This window comes from Tenrec ecaudatus, chromosome 7 (genome assembly GCF_050624435.1).
Source record: "Tenrec ecaudatus isolate mTenEca1 chromosome 7, mTenEca1.hap1, whole genome shotgun sequence".
Lineage (NCBI taxonomy): Eukaryota > Metazoa > Chordata > Mammalia > Afrosoricida > Tenrecidae > Tenrec > Tenrec ecaudatus.
The window spans coordinates 87,619,635-87,634,113 of record NC_134536.1 but is presented as its reverse complement, the minus strand read 5'-3'; the positions used below and the strand labels follow the sequence as shown (position 1 = coordinate 87,634,113).

At 37.6% G+C, this 14,479-nt stretch overlaps 1 pseudogene; it reads right to left on the bottom strand.

Moving 5' to 3' along the window:
- Nucleotides 1-14,161: 14,161 nt before the first annotated feature.
- On the bottom strand, nucleotides 14,162-14,272 carry LOC142454093 (small Cajal body-specific RNA 4; annotated as a pseudogene).
- Between the last annotated feature and the right edge of the window lie 207 nt (nucleotides 14,273-14,479).

Below are 14,479 nucleotides of genomic sequence, written 5' to 3'. Positions count from 1 at the left end.
GGCTGCCACATCTCTTCTCCATGGAGCAGCTGGTGGTTGAAGCCCATTCAGTTTGCGGTCAAGCACTTGATCACTGTGCTACCAGCGACTCCTTTAAGAACTATATATCTCCTATATATTTTTAAGTTAACATCTGTTGTCTCAAATGTAGCAGTTGTGAAGACTCAAGTTCAAACAATTCGGATATTATGTGTATGATTAAAAATATATTTGAATGTATTTTGGAATACAGGTTTAACTATTTCAACATATGAAGCATAACTAGTATATTAAACCTCACTGGCAAAGCCATTTTTCATGGTCAAACCAATCAGTCAAATGAAACTGTTTTTCACAAAAAGTCTCAATCAAAGAAAATATATTAATACATACACTGTAAACCAAACCAAACGCAGGGCCATCTAGTTGTTCCCGACACACAGCAACCCTATAGGAGAGAATCGAACCTCTCCCGTGGGTCTCTGAGACAGTGATTCTTAATGGGAGTAGAAGAGCTCATCGATCTCCTGAAGAGGGCCTGGTGGTTTCGAATTGCTGATCCTTTGTCGCGCGCTCAGTCTCGCCAGCAAGAAGGACGCGCCACAACAGGATTCTTCCACAGGCGTTTAATGCTGGTTCGATTTGCAGATGCAGAAAAAGACCCCGAAGCCCCAAACTACTGCTGCTTATATGCGCTCTATGGGGACGTGCTGTGCATTGATTGGTGCGTTCGCCAGAACCCTTATTAGCATACTCCAGGGTGGAGTTATGACTACGTCATCTAAGCAGTGCGCATGCTCTAAGTGGTTGTTTACCACTTAACTGGGCCACCGCCCTGACTGCCCGGCGCCATCTTGTAATGGCGGCGAGAGCTGCGTCTTCCTACAATCCTTCAGCTAGCAGCCCAATCCGTAGCTCGCTACACTACTAGGGATCCTCACATACACCATAGTAACTATTTCATTTCTGGATATTAATTTTAATGCTGTGGAGATGAGGTGGCAAAGACCCATGCCACCAGTTGTGGTCTGAAAGAAATCAAGTATTGCTCTGTTCCTCTGTTTTATTTTAACTGATTCTAGGCACTCTCCTCTACATTTTCAAATACACTTTTTTTTGTGTAGTGACCCTCTGAGGTTGGTTTTACACCTGAGAAATAGATAATAATAAGATCTAGAATGAATGAGAGGGATAAAGAAGGATATAGTCAATTGTGAACAAAACTGATTGTATGAGTGATTCTTAGATCAGATTTAGGAAGATGGAGTATCTACAAAATGATCCCATCAAAGCCACTCCATTTCTGTGCCTCTCAGGAGTATGTACACACTGTTTCTGTGCCTCTCAGGAGTATGTACACACTGTTTCTGTGCCTCTCAGGAGTATATACACACTGTTTCTGTGCCTCCCAGGAGTATGTACACCCTCTTTAAAGCTCTTTGAACTGGAATTCTTCTCAAAGTTGGAAAATATACAGCATATGAGCATGTCTTCTTGGGCCAATTGAGACAGAAAGGATTTTCAAGTACAACTTTACTTCCTTGCACATCTTGCCCTCAGGTCCTCAGTGCCAAAGGGTTTACTAAATCTACATGCACAAAGGACAGGGAGACTTTATCTTAGGAGTCACTCCTAATGATAGGAGTGTTCTTGTAAGTTTATGAGGCTGCACCTGGACTCTTCAGAAAGGACTGCTGTGGCTCATTAACAACATCTCACAAACTAGAACACCATAGATTCCCAAAGTCTTCAGACCTTAAAGTCAAAGTAACCTACCCCAACATTCTTATTTGAATGTTTTCTGGTTACCTACTTACCCATTAGTTCCTACAATTCAGAAAGTAGGTACTTTCCAAGCACTATGCATTTTCATTAAGAATATTTAAAAGATATCTAATTCATCATATACACATATCATATATAAATATAAACAAAATTTCCCCACATAAAAAGAAAGTCCAATGCAGTTAGTAACCCATTGAGAAAAATAGGATTAAATTCACTCAGGCATATATATATATATATATATATATATATATATATATATATATATATATTCCTTGGAAGTGAGGATCACTGGTAGTGTAGTGGGTTACACATTATAACAACCCCAAGGTCAGCAGTTCAAACCCACAGAATGGTTAATTGCTAAAGGCTTTTGGTTCTTGTAAAGATTTACATTCTCAGTAAATCTGAGGGCAGTTCTACTCTATGCTATAGAGTCCCTCTGAGTCAGAATTAACTCTGTGGCACTGACTTTGAGTCTTGAAAGAGAGTTAACATCCTTTTTTAAAGTAACTGAATTGATTTCACAATGAGAGCAAATAGTAAAAATTAGTATGTCTGTCCTTGTTAGCAAGGGGCATATCATGAAGGACCCTGTATGCCTTAGGACTTGAATCTCAAGGCACTGAAAGTTGTCAGTTTTAATCTTCAGGGTGACAGGATCAAATGCACACTGTCAAAATCTCCCTCTGGTGGCAGTGTTGGGAACAGATGAGGATTTCCAGTAAGACTGGAAAGAAAAAAAAGTATGGGCAAAACTGAGGAATATGGACCTGAATTCATAGTTATTTCAATGAGGATGATATGAAATGTAAAGACTTACCAAAATTTGATAATTTGTTGGATCTAGATGGCTGAGTAGGGGTGTCACTAAACCACAGGCTAAAGGAAAGGAACAGTCTTGGAGTAAAGGATGAGAAATTTAGATTTGAACATATGGATATTGTCCAAATGAGACATATACGTTTGTAACTCAGGAGAAAGATTGAAGGAAAACATATAAATGGGGATCCTTGGCATAGAGGATGTAACAGAAGCCACAGGAGTTAGGGAAGTCAAAGGGGAGGGGGTGCGGGGGAGTCCACCGTGTGGGAAGAGAAGCTGAGGAAGACAGATCAACATTGCAGATGTCATGCAGAAAGAGGAATTTGCAAAGAAGACTGCACAAAGATGGCCAAAGAGTTACAGAAAACTAGAGTGTGGTCATGAGAACTAAGAAAAACTTGTTTCAAAAAGAAAGGAGTCAAACGTTTAAAATGTAGCAAGGTGGAGAGTTAATAGGATTAAGGCATGTGGACTGGATATATATCAGAGTTTGCTGGTGAAAGGATGTTCCCTGTCTATTAGCCTAAGGGAGAGTACACTGGGCTGAAAAGTAATGGGAATGAAAAAGGAGACATTAGGATATGAAGGGTCAAGAAGAACCACAGTAGCTGGAGAAGAAGATATGAACTCAAGGCAGGTTTTGTTTTGTTTTCTTTTTTTAAGATATAAAAATATTTGGATACTTTTAAATGATGAGGAAAGCCTATACAAAGGAAAATGTTTTAAGTTTGAGGGGAAAGTGAAAAGAGGAGGTTTTGCTCAGCTGTGAAAGAAGAGAGAAAAAACAAGGAGAAAAGAGTCCGTGACAATGAAACGAAGTTTGTGAGTCACAGGTACCTGTGCTCTATACAGAGCAGGAAGAAAGATTCTCTTCCAAGAAAACTTTAAAGGAGAAATGAAGGTAGGAAGTAGGAACCTGTAAGAAACATATAAAATGCGGAAAGCCACATGTGTACAATTGGAGAGTAATAAGTAATAATATTGCTAACATGAGGTAGTTTCAAAAAGTCCATGGGGGAAAAAAGTTGAATTAGAAAATAATGGAATTTTCCCAAGAACATTTTGAAGGCCCTTATGTACTACTGTCCAAAGAAACCATGTTCTTTTATTAGATAAAAGTTGGGAAATAGAACTAGTAAAAAGAAAAAATTAACATGTAGAACTACTGAAATAGCAGAATTTAAAATGTCACTTAGAAACCTCCCAACTATGTTTCTTATGCCCTTTAACTATATTCCCACTGACACTTCTGAACTGCTTAGGAAATGCCATTTCTTTTCTTACTGAAGTGAAATTCACATGACATGAAATTAACAGTTTTGACTTGAACAATTCAGTGACATTTAGTCCATTTACAGTGTTGTGTAACCACCTATCAAGTCTGAACATATTTAATCAGCACCAAAAATATCCCATGCCCATTAAGCGTTTGCTTGGAATCTCACTCTCCCTCCAGCCCATGTCAGTCATCCAGTGTTATGTCTCTGGATTGACCAATCGGGATAGTTTACCAAATATAGTCGTACAATAAGTGACCTTGTATGTCTGACTTCTTTCACTGAGTACGGTATACTGTCTTCGGGGTTCACTCATGTTTCAGTATTTCATTGCTCTGTATAGCTGAAAATATACAATCTTGGAAAGCAATTCTGTCGAAGGAGCGGTTCTGCTCTGCCCCATATAAAGTAATTCTTCTTCATGGGTTGAAATTTAAACTGTTTTTGTAGCTTGAGCTAACATTACTGAAAGCTAGTTTGCTCACTGTAGGAGCCCTGATGGCATAATGGATTATGAGTTGGGTCCTAAACACGAGGTCAGTAGTTCAAAACCACCAGCCACTCCTTAGGAGAAAGAGGAGATTTTTACTTGCATAATGATTAGCAGTCTCTAAAATCTACAGGGGTAGGTCCACCCCATCCTATGGGGTCATCCTATCTGAATCAAATGGATGGCATTGAGAGATTTGCACAAACATTTGTCAGATTCTTGGTAAAAAGAAAAGGAATTTCCAAATTTTTGGTTGTTTTTTTATTCTTTTAATGAAGTCTTTTGATGAGTATATTTAATTTTTAGGTGGTCCCAGTTAACTAGTTTATATTTAGGTGTTTTTGCATTTTTTTCTGTTGGTTAAACTATTTATATGATAAATCAGGTTCCTAAGTTTGTCTCAGAAATTTGTCACTATGCTTTCTTTTATCAATTTAATAGTTTTAGGTTCAACATTTAAGTCTGGATTCATTTTGAGTTAGTGTTTGAGTTTGGTGTGGGGTATGGGGCCTATTTCACTTTTCTGCAAATGAATATCTAGTTTCTTCAGCACCATTTATTAAAGATATTACCCCTTCCCCAGTCATAGACTTCTACCTGTTGTCAAAATCAGTTTTCCATAGGTAAATGGATTTACTTCTGGGTTCTCAAGTCTAGTCCATTCTTCTATGTGTCTGCTGTACCCGTGGAGGTGATTTTGATGGTGGTGGCGGGAGAGTAGGTTTTGAGATTGGGAACAATGAATGCTTTGTTTTTCTTTAGTAGCACTTTTCTTATCTGGAGTATCCTTTCGTTCCATATAAAGTTGTGATTAGTTTTTTTCCTTACAGTTAACGAATGTTTTTGCAATTTGGATTTGGATGGCATTATATTCAGGAAATATTATCATGTTTACTATGTTAGGTCTTCCTGTCGTGAGCATGGCTTTGTTTAGATATGTAGACCATGTCGGTTTCTCTCAAAAGGATTTTGTAGTTGTAGTTATATCTCAACTTAGATTTATTTCTAAGTATTTTATCTTTTGTAATGATCATGTTTTCACTTTATCTTTGGCATTATCTTTGTTGATGTTGTTACAGTTTCACTCGTGAGTCTAAGAAAAAAGATTATTGAACAGGTTTTTGGCATATAATTTCTGCATCATACAATTCAATAGTTTAAATATATTTAAAAAGAGTTGTATAATGACCACCATAATCAATTTTAGAACATTTTCTTCTTTCTTGTACTTATTATTATTAGCTTCTAATTTTCCCCTGCCATAACAAGAATAAATTATTAATCCAGTTACTGTCTCTGAAGATTTGCTTACTCTGGATTTCATATAAAAAACATAGATATTTAAAAGCCCCGAAACAATAGCAAAATAAAACAGAGAAAAACCTCAACTGAAGAAATAACAGATAATAATAAAAACTAGAACAAATTTTTAGTAGATCAAAAAGGAGAACAAATGGAAAGCTGCTAAATTATAGCCTAACTATATCTGCATTAGTTTAATTTCCAATGCAATCTGGCTGATAGAAAGGTTATTTACATCCCTGGTCAATGATCAGAGGGGATTCATGGGAGACGGAATCCAATTAGGGACCCTGCAAATAGATTTTGGTTTTTCACTGTCACCCATAGCCTTTCACAAACTAGGTGCTCAGATGAAAATACATGGATTGTTGATATGTAACAATCAAAAGCTCAAGTGACTGCATATTATTTATGCAAACAATAAGTATCAGAAATAAAGCAAAACTTACAATAATGCTCACTCACAAAGGTAGAACTATGTGTGCTAGGCTAAGACATGACATAAAAAGCAAAGAGAACATGTAAATGGAAACTATATGGTAGTCCTGAGCCACCATTCATTGGGCACCCTCAAAACAAGAGATGTGAACCAAGTCCAATGACCCCCATCCCCCAACTCCATAACTAGCAACAGCAATCATCTGTTTCTCATACCAGGGCATGTCAGCCTTAAGCCCAAAGGAATACTTCAGTTCCTTCAATCTGCTACAGCTGAGTTGAAGGCAAAGTCCAATTTGCTTAGTGGGGTTTCCAAATTCAGCATGGTGTGGCCTTTGAAAGATGTCGTGCACCTGGAAATGACAGAGTCCTAGTTGTCTGTAGCACAGAGCCTGGCTCACCACGGGCTGGAGAGAAACTGGATCAAAAGTTCCCAATTAGGAACACTACAATCTCCCTTGGGGGGGGGGGGGTCTAGATAAGGAATGTTAAGAATTATACCCAATGTCAGGTTCCTCGACCTTGTTAACCCACTAACAGAAGTGAAATCACCTTCTCCAAACAAACATGCCCCCTCCCCCACCTTTGGACTTGAATTTCCATGAAGGGTCACTGGGCACCCTTGTAGAAGTGTCCATTGATTTTACATGACCATAGAACAATAGTATATGGCAGCAAATGATTGACCTTCTACCTCCTCGAATATGAGAAACTGACCCCAGCTAAGGTAGAAACCTTGTCTGTCTAAGTTGTTATTACCAACCAAACCATTAAACTATCATTAAGTTGATTCTGACTCATAGAGACCCTGTAGGTTCAGAGACTCCCTTTCACTCTCTCTTTTTAAAATCATTTTATTGGGGCCTCTTACAACTGATTACAATCCATACATACATTGTGTCAAGCACATTTCTACATGTGTTGTCATTTTGAAAACATTTTCTTTCTACTTGTGACCTTGGTAGCAGCCCATTTCCCCCACTCTACCTTTTAACTGGAGTAGAAAGCCTTGTCTCCCACGAAGTGGCTGGTGGTTTCAAACTGCTGACCTGCAGTTATCAGCCTAATGCTTAACCACTATGCCACCATGGCTCCTTTGAAGGGATATTGAGATGTACAAATAAAGGGGTGATATACAGATCATCAACGTTGGGCAGCACACCACGTTGTTGCCTGGGAGACCCAATATAACATTATATCCTCTGAGGATAGATACTTGTCACTGTCTTGATGTTTAGCCTTACAGTCTCATATAATATTTGTTCTGTGGTGACAACTTCGCTCACATTATGGTTTCCAGGCCCACCTACATCATGAGGTGTTTCATGGTTTCATCACTGTTTTGAAGGGACGCAGAGTATTCCATTGAGTGTATGTATCAGGTTTTTTACCCATTCTCCTTCAGATGGGCATCTGAGCTGCTTCCAGCTTCTTGTACTGCAATTAATATGAGAGAGTATGCGTCTGTTCATGTTCGGCCTCTTACTTCTTTGGGGTACCTACCCAGAAGAAGTATTCCTGCTTCATATGGTATTTTTATTCCCATATTGCTCTTCACAATTGTTGTACACATTCCCAGGTCTATCAGCAGTATGTAAGAGTTCCAATCTCTTCACACCCTGTCAAGCATTGTTTTCTGATTTTTTTTAAATTGGACAATCATTGTGTTTTGAAGAAAATTGTAATCGCTTCTATTAACCATTATTGTTTAAGTAGAATGTTATTCAGCTTTCATATAATAAACAACAGATTTTTTTAACTTCTTCCTGTTTTTGATTTCCTTTTTGGCATTCTCTTTGTTAGCAATTTTTATATGTTGATCTTGTACCTTGCTGAATTATTTTATTAGTTCCTGTCATTGCCTTTTGAAATCTCTGTAATTTTGTATGTATAAGATCATATAACAGAAAATAGTTTTACTTATCCTTAATGATTTGTATACATTGTATTTCCTTTTCTTGACTTAATGGTCTCACCAGAAGGTCCAGAACAATATTTAATAAGAGTAATGACAAGGGCATCCTTCTCTGGTTCTTGTTCTCAAGGTGAATGCTTCCTTTCAGTGTCTCTCCATCGTGGAATTCTATTGGCTAAAATGTTATTGAAATGTTTGCAGTTACACTCATGAGCAATACTGGCCTATGATTTTCATTTTATGGTGTCTTTTCCTGGATAGGCTATCAAGGTGAATGCTGACTTCATAGAATTAGGAGGTGTTCCTTTCTTTTCTATATTCTGGAATAGTTTGAATAGTTGGTGCTAGTTCTTCTCTGAATGTTTGGCAGATTTCTCCATAAAAACTGTGGGGTTTTTTTTGTTTGTTTGTCTTTATAAATCTTTTTATTGGGGTCTCTTACAGCACATGGGTTTTATTTATTTATTTATAGTTTTAGTTTAGTTTTTGCTTTTGTAATATTCAATTTCCTCTTTCTTTGGGTCTCTATTCAAATTTCCTATATCTGCTTGTGTTTATTTAGGTAGGTAGTGTGTTTCTAGAAAATTGCCCAGTTCTTCTACTGTACTTTTTCATAACATCACTCATTTTATTTCTTTTTTTGGTTATTTACATCCCCTCAATCTTTTCCTTTGGTAATTTGGCCAGTGGTCAATCAATTTTATTGATCCTATCCAAGAAGAAATTTCTAGTCCAATTATTTTTTTTCCTATTGGGTCTTGTCTCTTATTTCATTTATTTATTCTCTAGTATTTATTTATTTTCCTCTGTGACTGTGGGCTTCTTTTGTTGTTTTTCTATTTGTTCAAGTTGTACAGGTAAGGCATTCATTTTTATCCTTTTTTCTTTATTGATGTGTGCAATTGTTGCTCTAAGTTGGCCTCTGAGCACTGTTTTTGCTGGATCCCCAAGGTTTTCATTTCTTGTTAGTTTAATCTCATCTGATTATAAAAACTTTTAATTTCATTTTAAACGTTTCTATTGACCATTGATTTTTAGCCACTCTATGGAAGATGGGTTTTCTACTCCCCCAAAGAGTAAAAATCTCCAAAACTCACAGAGGCCATTCTACCCTGTCATATAGTCACTAAGAGTCAGTATCAACTCAATGGTAGTAAGTAGTAAGTATAATTGGGTCTATAATATTTATTAAAGTTATGTCCTTAATTATGGTGAATTGTCATACATATATAACACAAATGGCTGTTTGTCTTTTATGGAGGATTTTGCCTTGAAGTCATTTATCAGAGATTATTATCACACTCCTGTTCTTTTTGGCTACTGCTTGTGTATACCTTTGTGTCTAAGGTGTGTGTCTTGTAGCCAACATTTGATATGTTGGGTCTTTTCATTCATTCTGCCACTCATTTTCTCTTGACTGATGCATATAAACCATTTATATTCATTATGATTGTCTATAGGTATAATCAGCTATCACTTTGCTTTGTCTTTATTTATTACTTTTTGATTGTGTGGCATTGACAGGTTTTTGTTTGGTTAATCTTCTGAACTGAATGAGTCCTTTATGTTTATAGATTTTCATTTCCTTCACTACTGTTTGTTTGTATTTACTGGCTTTTCTGTCTTCTTTTTCTTTATTTTGATGAGTAGGCTTGTTGATTTTTTTTGTTGTTACCTGAAATTTACTTTTATTTTCCTAAGTTTAAAACAGTATTTCTGTTCTTGATATATCTTTGACTTCCCTCCATATGGAATTTCTATAACTATCCTATTTACTCCCTCTTTTTTTTTTTTTTGGAATTGTAATCATTTACAGATTTGCATTTCTGGTTCCCCACTTTCAGTTTTGTGGGGTTTTTTATTTTAGAGAATTTTTCATCTGTGTCAGTTAGTATCTGGCTGATGCTAGTGGGTGTCTTAATCTCAGGTTTTTATCTGATGCTGTTGGTTCTCTGTCTGAAGGGCTCCCTTTAATATTTAAAGTTGGCCACGTTTTTGAAAATTCACTTGATTTCTATTTATCTGGAAAACTCTAGTTTTGCCTTCATATTTGAAAGGATATTTTGCTGGATGTACGATTCCTAGTTGGCATTCTTGTTCCTTACAGGGCTTTATACATGTCATCTTTCTTGCCTGCATGGTTTTCACAAAGAAATGTGAGCAGAGTCTGATATTTCTTGAAGTAATATCTTAGTCTCTTTATTTCTTGAAGTAATATCTCCTTTTTCACAGGATGGTCTCCAGATTCTTTGTTTGGCTTTGGTTTTGAAGAAGTGGTTATGATATGTCATGGTGATATTCTTTTGGAATTTATCCTGTATGGAGTTCATTGAACTGCTTCAATAAATATAATCTCATCTTTCATGATATTAAGGAAGTTGTTTCTCAGTAAACTTTTTAAAATTCTGATTGTGCTCTTTATAAAAAAATATCTCCTATTGTTCTGGAATTGTTTCACTGTAGATTGTTCCTCTCATCCCACAAAAGTGATAGACTTTCTTCGTTTTTCTTTGCTCACTTCCCTGAGTGTTTCTCAAACAAACTAGTATCAAGGGATCTGTCTTCTTTTTCACTGATTACATTTTCCACTGATTCAACTCTACTATTATACCCTTCCATTGAGTTATCTATTTCTGAAATTTATGTTTAATATTTTGGCCTTTTAATTGTTGTGTTTTAATTTTTATCTAAATATTTATTTTGTTCTTGAATTATTTTTACTTTATTCTGTATTTTTTAGAGTTCTTTTTGTGTTTTCACTGATTTTGTTCATAATTTTCTTGATCTTTTGGTGGGAATCTCTTAAATACATGTCTTTTGAACTGCTTATCAGGTAGTTCTATTATCATTATTTATTGTGATGGTTTTCTGGTCCTTTATTTTGGTAACTTGCTTCAGTCGTCTTGTCCTGCTTCTTTATGCAATGTGATGTTGTCTGTTATTTCTGAGGTTTTAACAACTCACTGCTCTCCAGTCTATGCTGATTCACAGGAAGAAAGTGCAGACTTACCCCCTGTGAGTTTCCAAAATTGTAAATTGTTACAGGAGGAGAAAATCCTGTATTTCTCCCATGGAGCAGCTATCGGTTTTGAGCTGCAGACCCTGTGGTTAGCATCCAACATATATCCACTATGCCACCACAGTTCCATTAAAGTATTAACTTATTGATTGAGTCTATGTTTGTTTTATTTTTCTTAATTGTTTTGTTTTGATATGTGCAGGCAGAGGGTGCAGGCATGTCCAGCTGATCATTAGTCTGGCTACACCACCTGTCTCTGGATGAGCAGGTAACTTACTGGCAGTTTGAGCAGTCTCTGTTGACTCAACAAAGCAACTGAGTGCAAACTTGGAAGATGTTTGCTCAGTTAGTGCATAGGACCGTAGGTGGGATGCATGTGGTAGGCAAGAGGGAGTGAAGGAGTGAGTTCTCCTCTATAACAGGCAGGGTCAGATGGCATGTTAGGGAGTTCATGAGTCAATTCTCTGCTTAAGGAAGTCTGGGCAGTAGTTGAGATACTGACAGTTGTATGATCTCTGACATTTAGTAGAGCAAAAGAGTAAGAGTAAAGACATGTGAGTGTGCGGGAGCATGAATGCTGCTGCTTACTGAGTGGGTTGGGGAACACACATGGAAGGTGTGAGTGGGCACGTCACCACCCATTGGATTGAGTACATGGTGTTCATGCAAGAGTGCTGTCCCTCTGCTCACTAGGGCGCAGAGGTTGTTTGGTGATTATCTGGGCACATGATATCTGCCCCCAACAAAGTGTGAGGAGGGAAGTGCTGCCTGGAATTTGATCAAGTAAGGAACATCCCACTGATGCTTTACGGATATATTGTTTTGTGCACACCACCCACCTTAGGGTCTGAGACTGCCACTTGTGTGTACAGCTTATTCCAGCTCCCACCCTACTTGATGGCATCAGAATCACTAGAACTCCCACTCCTTCTCGTGCTTTCCGTCCTCATATTCAGCTCATGCTCCACTCCCCTCAACTCTGAGTGTGTCTACACAATGTTTTTTGTCTCTTGTTGGGAACTTGGGGAAGTTGCCATTTGTATTAGTCTGGGTACTTTAAAGAAACAAATCCACAGAAACTCGTGTATAAGAGAGAGTTTTATATAAAGGTTAAGTGCACATCAGGAAATCATTCCAACCCAGTGCTGCCCAGCCCACAGTCCAATATTAACCCATTAGCCCATGTGTCCAACACCAATCCACAAAGTCCTCTTCCATCTCACACAACACATACTATGATGCAGACTGCAGGAGGAAAGCTGAATCAGTGAGTGTGTAAGCATTTCAGCGCTGGCAGGGGTCTCCACCCGGCTGCTCCAGCACCCACGGCTGCATCAGGGCAGGTCAATGTTTCTTCTCTTTGGGGGTGTCTTGCAGGAAGTGAGCCTTGCCAGCTGAAGCAGGGAACTGGCTAAGGCAGCTGCACCCTGGTCACAAAGCAAGAGACCTGAAAACGAGAAAGTGAGGCTCAGTGAGCCATTTATCTTTCCTGCCCTTCAATTAACCCCACATGTGTTTATCACCCAGGTTGCCACAATAAACTAACTATATCACCATTGCTTTTATCTAAAGATATTCACACTGAGCTAGAAAAGCTAGTTCTTTCTTCTTTATGAAGCTCCAGTCTCTTCCACTCAGTGTTCAGTTCTATTCTTTCTCCTTTATTTGCTTTTCCGGATTCTAGGTTGTCCTTTGTATCTGTTTCACGTAGTTTCTAGAGTCTTTGTTATAAAGAGAGATCATGGTGTGCCTGACTAAGCCACTATATTGGTGTACCTCTAGTATCTAAATAAATTTTAAGGACAATTTCTTTATTTTACTTTGCATTTATCTTTATTCCAATATAAGTGCCTAATTTTAAATTATCCTTATTTTAATATATGATTATCAGTTATCTCACAGAACAAAAACCACAAGTGCATACTAGTATATGGTATTCAGAGCCTTGCTCCCCAAGTAACCCTTTCTCTGGCTGGAATAATTCTTCACTTATGGATGATATCATGTTTTTTACATTGCCTAACCTGGCCATTCATGTCATAAAGACAGATATTCACCATCGAAGACATAATATTTGAAGAAAGGAACACCATAAACAGCCCCAATTGCCAGTTCTTTCGTTGTATTAAAAACTGCTCAAGAGTTATTACACTATGAGGAAATCAGCACTGTATACTAAGAGAAAATAAATTACTTGCATACATAAAGTATATATACAATTGAAATCTATGGTAATCACTTTAACAGATGTGTGGTTCTGTTACAGAGAAAGAAAGTTGTCAAGCCTATATGTCTCAGACTTTTCAGGAGAAACAAGTTTTCTGGCAGGGGAGACACTGGGTGGTAAAAATGACCAATACAATCAGCTGCTAAGTGAAAGGTGGGAGGAACCTCAGGGAAAAGGCCTCAGAACTGCTTCTGAAAAATCAGTGACTGAAAGCCCTATGGGGTGTATGCAGCCCTACTCTGACACCATGGGTTGCCATGAGACTGAATCAATTCGACGTTAATTGTTTTTTGCCTTTTTAAAAAAAATTCTGACTGTTGTATTACTGAACACATAATGAATTGCTAGATAAATAATAAGGGTTTCCAAAAATGCCATGGTGGCTTCATAAAACAACACATAGTCTAGAAATCTGAAAGTATAAAAGGCATTAACCTGGAGAAGTGAACAGAGTGCAAGCATGTGTGCACATTCATGAGTATTCATATATAAAATAAACCACGTATGCTTATTAGACATAACCAAATACTTCTTATACATAATCAAATACCTTACGAGTTTGATTTTGTGGATTTTAAGGCTTAAGACCATGGTCGTGTGAAACAGTTAATTTACAAATATAGTTCATAAATTGTGTTCTACATCCCAATCTAGTGACTAGTATCTGCGGTGTTCAAAGTTTTTGAACAGACATCTAAGAAACATCTGTTGTTTCTTAATTATCGAAAACAAAAGAGGAAGAAATGAATACAAAACTTCACAGAGGAATGTAGTCTGTGCACCCTGAGGCCAGAGAGTGCACAACAACCACCCTTGACCATGGTGATCAAGACCACAGCACATGGATCCTGTTAGGACAAGAGAAAAATATGCACCTAAACTCAAGAGGGTTTTTTTTTTAGGCGAATATTGAGTAGTACAGTCAGCCCTGTGGTGCTCTCCAATGAGGGCTGCTCTCTCCATCCCTTTTGTATCAGCAGAGTCTTGCTTCATCAGACTCAGCCTTCTTAGTCCTCCAGTTAAACTCAAATTTTTAAAACTTGCTGATTTACTGGATTTGTTCAGACCAGAGGACTCCCTGAGGCTACTGCCCTGAGAAATCCTTCCAACATTAAGCAGAAAGTATCCCTCGAGGTGATCTTTAGCTGAGTAACACAGCGGCTCATAAAGATTACCACCCATGAATACTGAGCTCCTTTTAAAAAAAAATTATCCATATGAG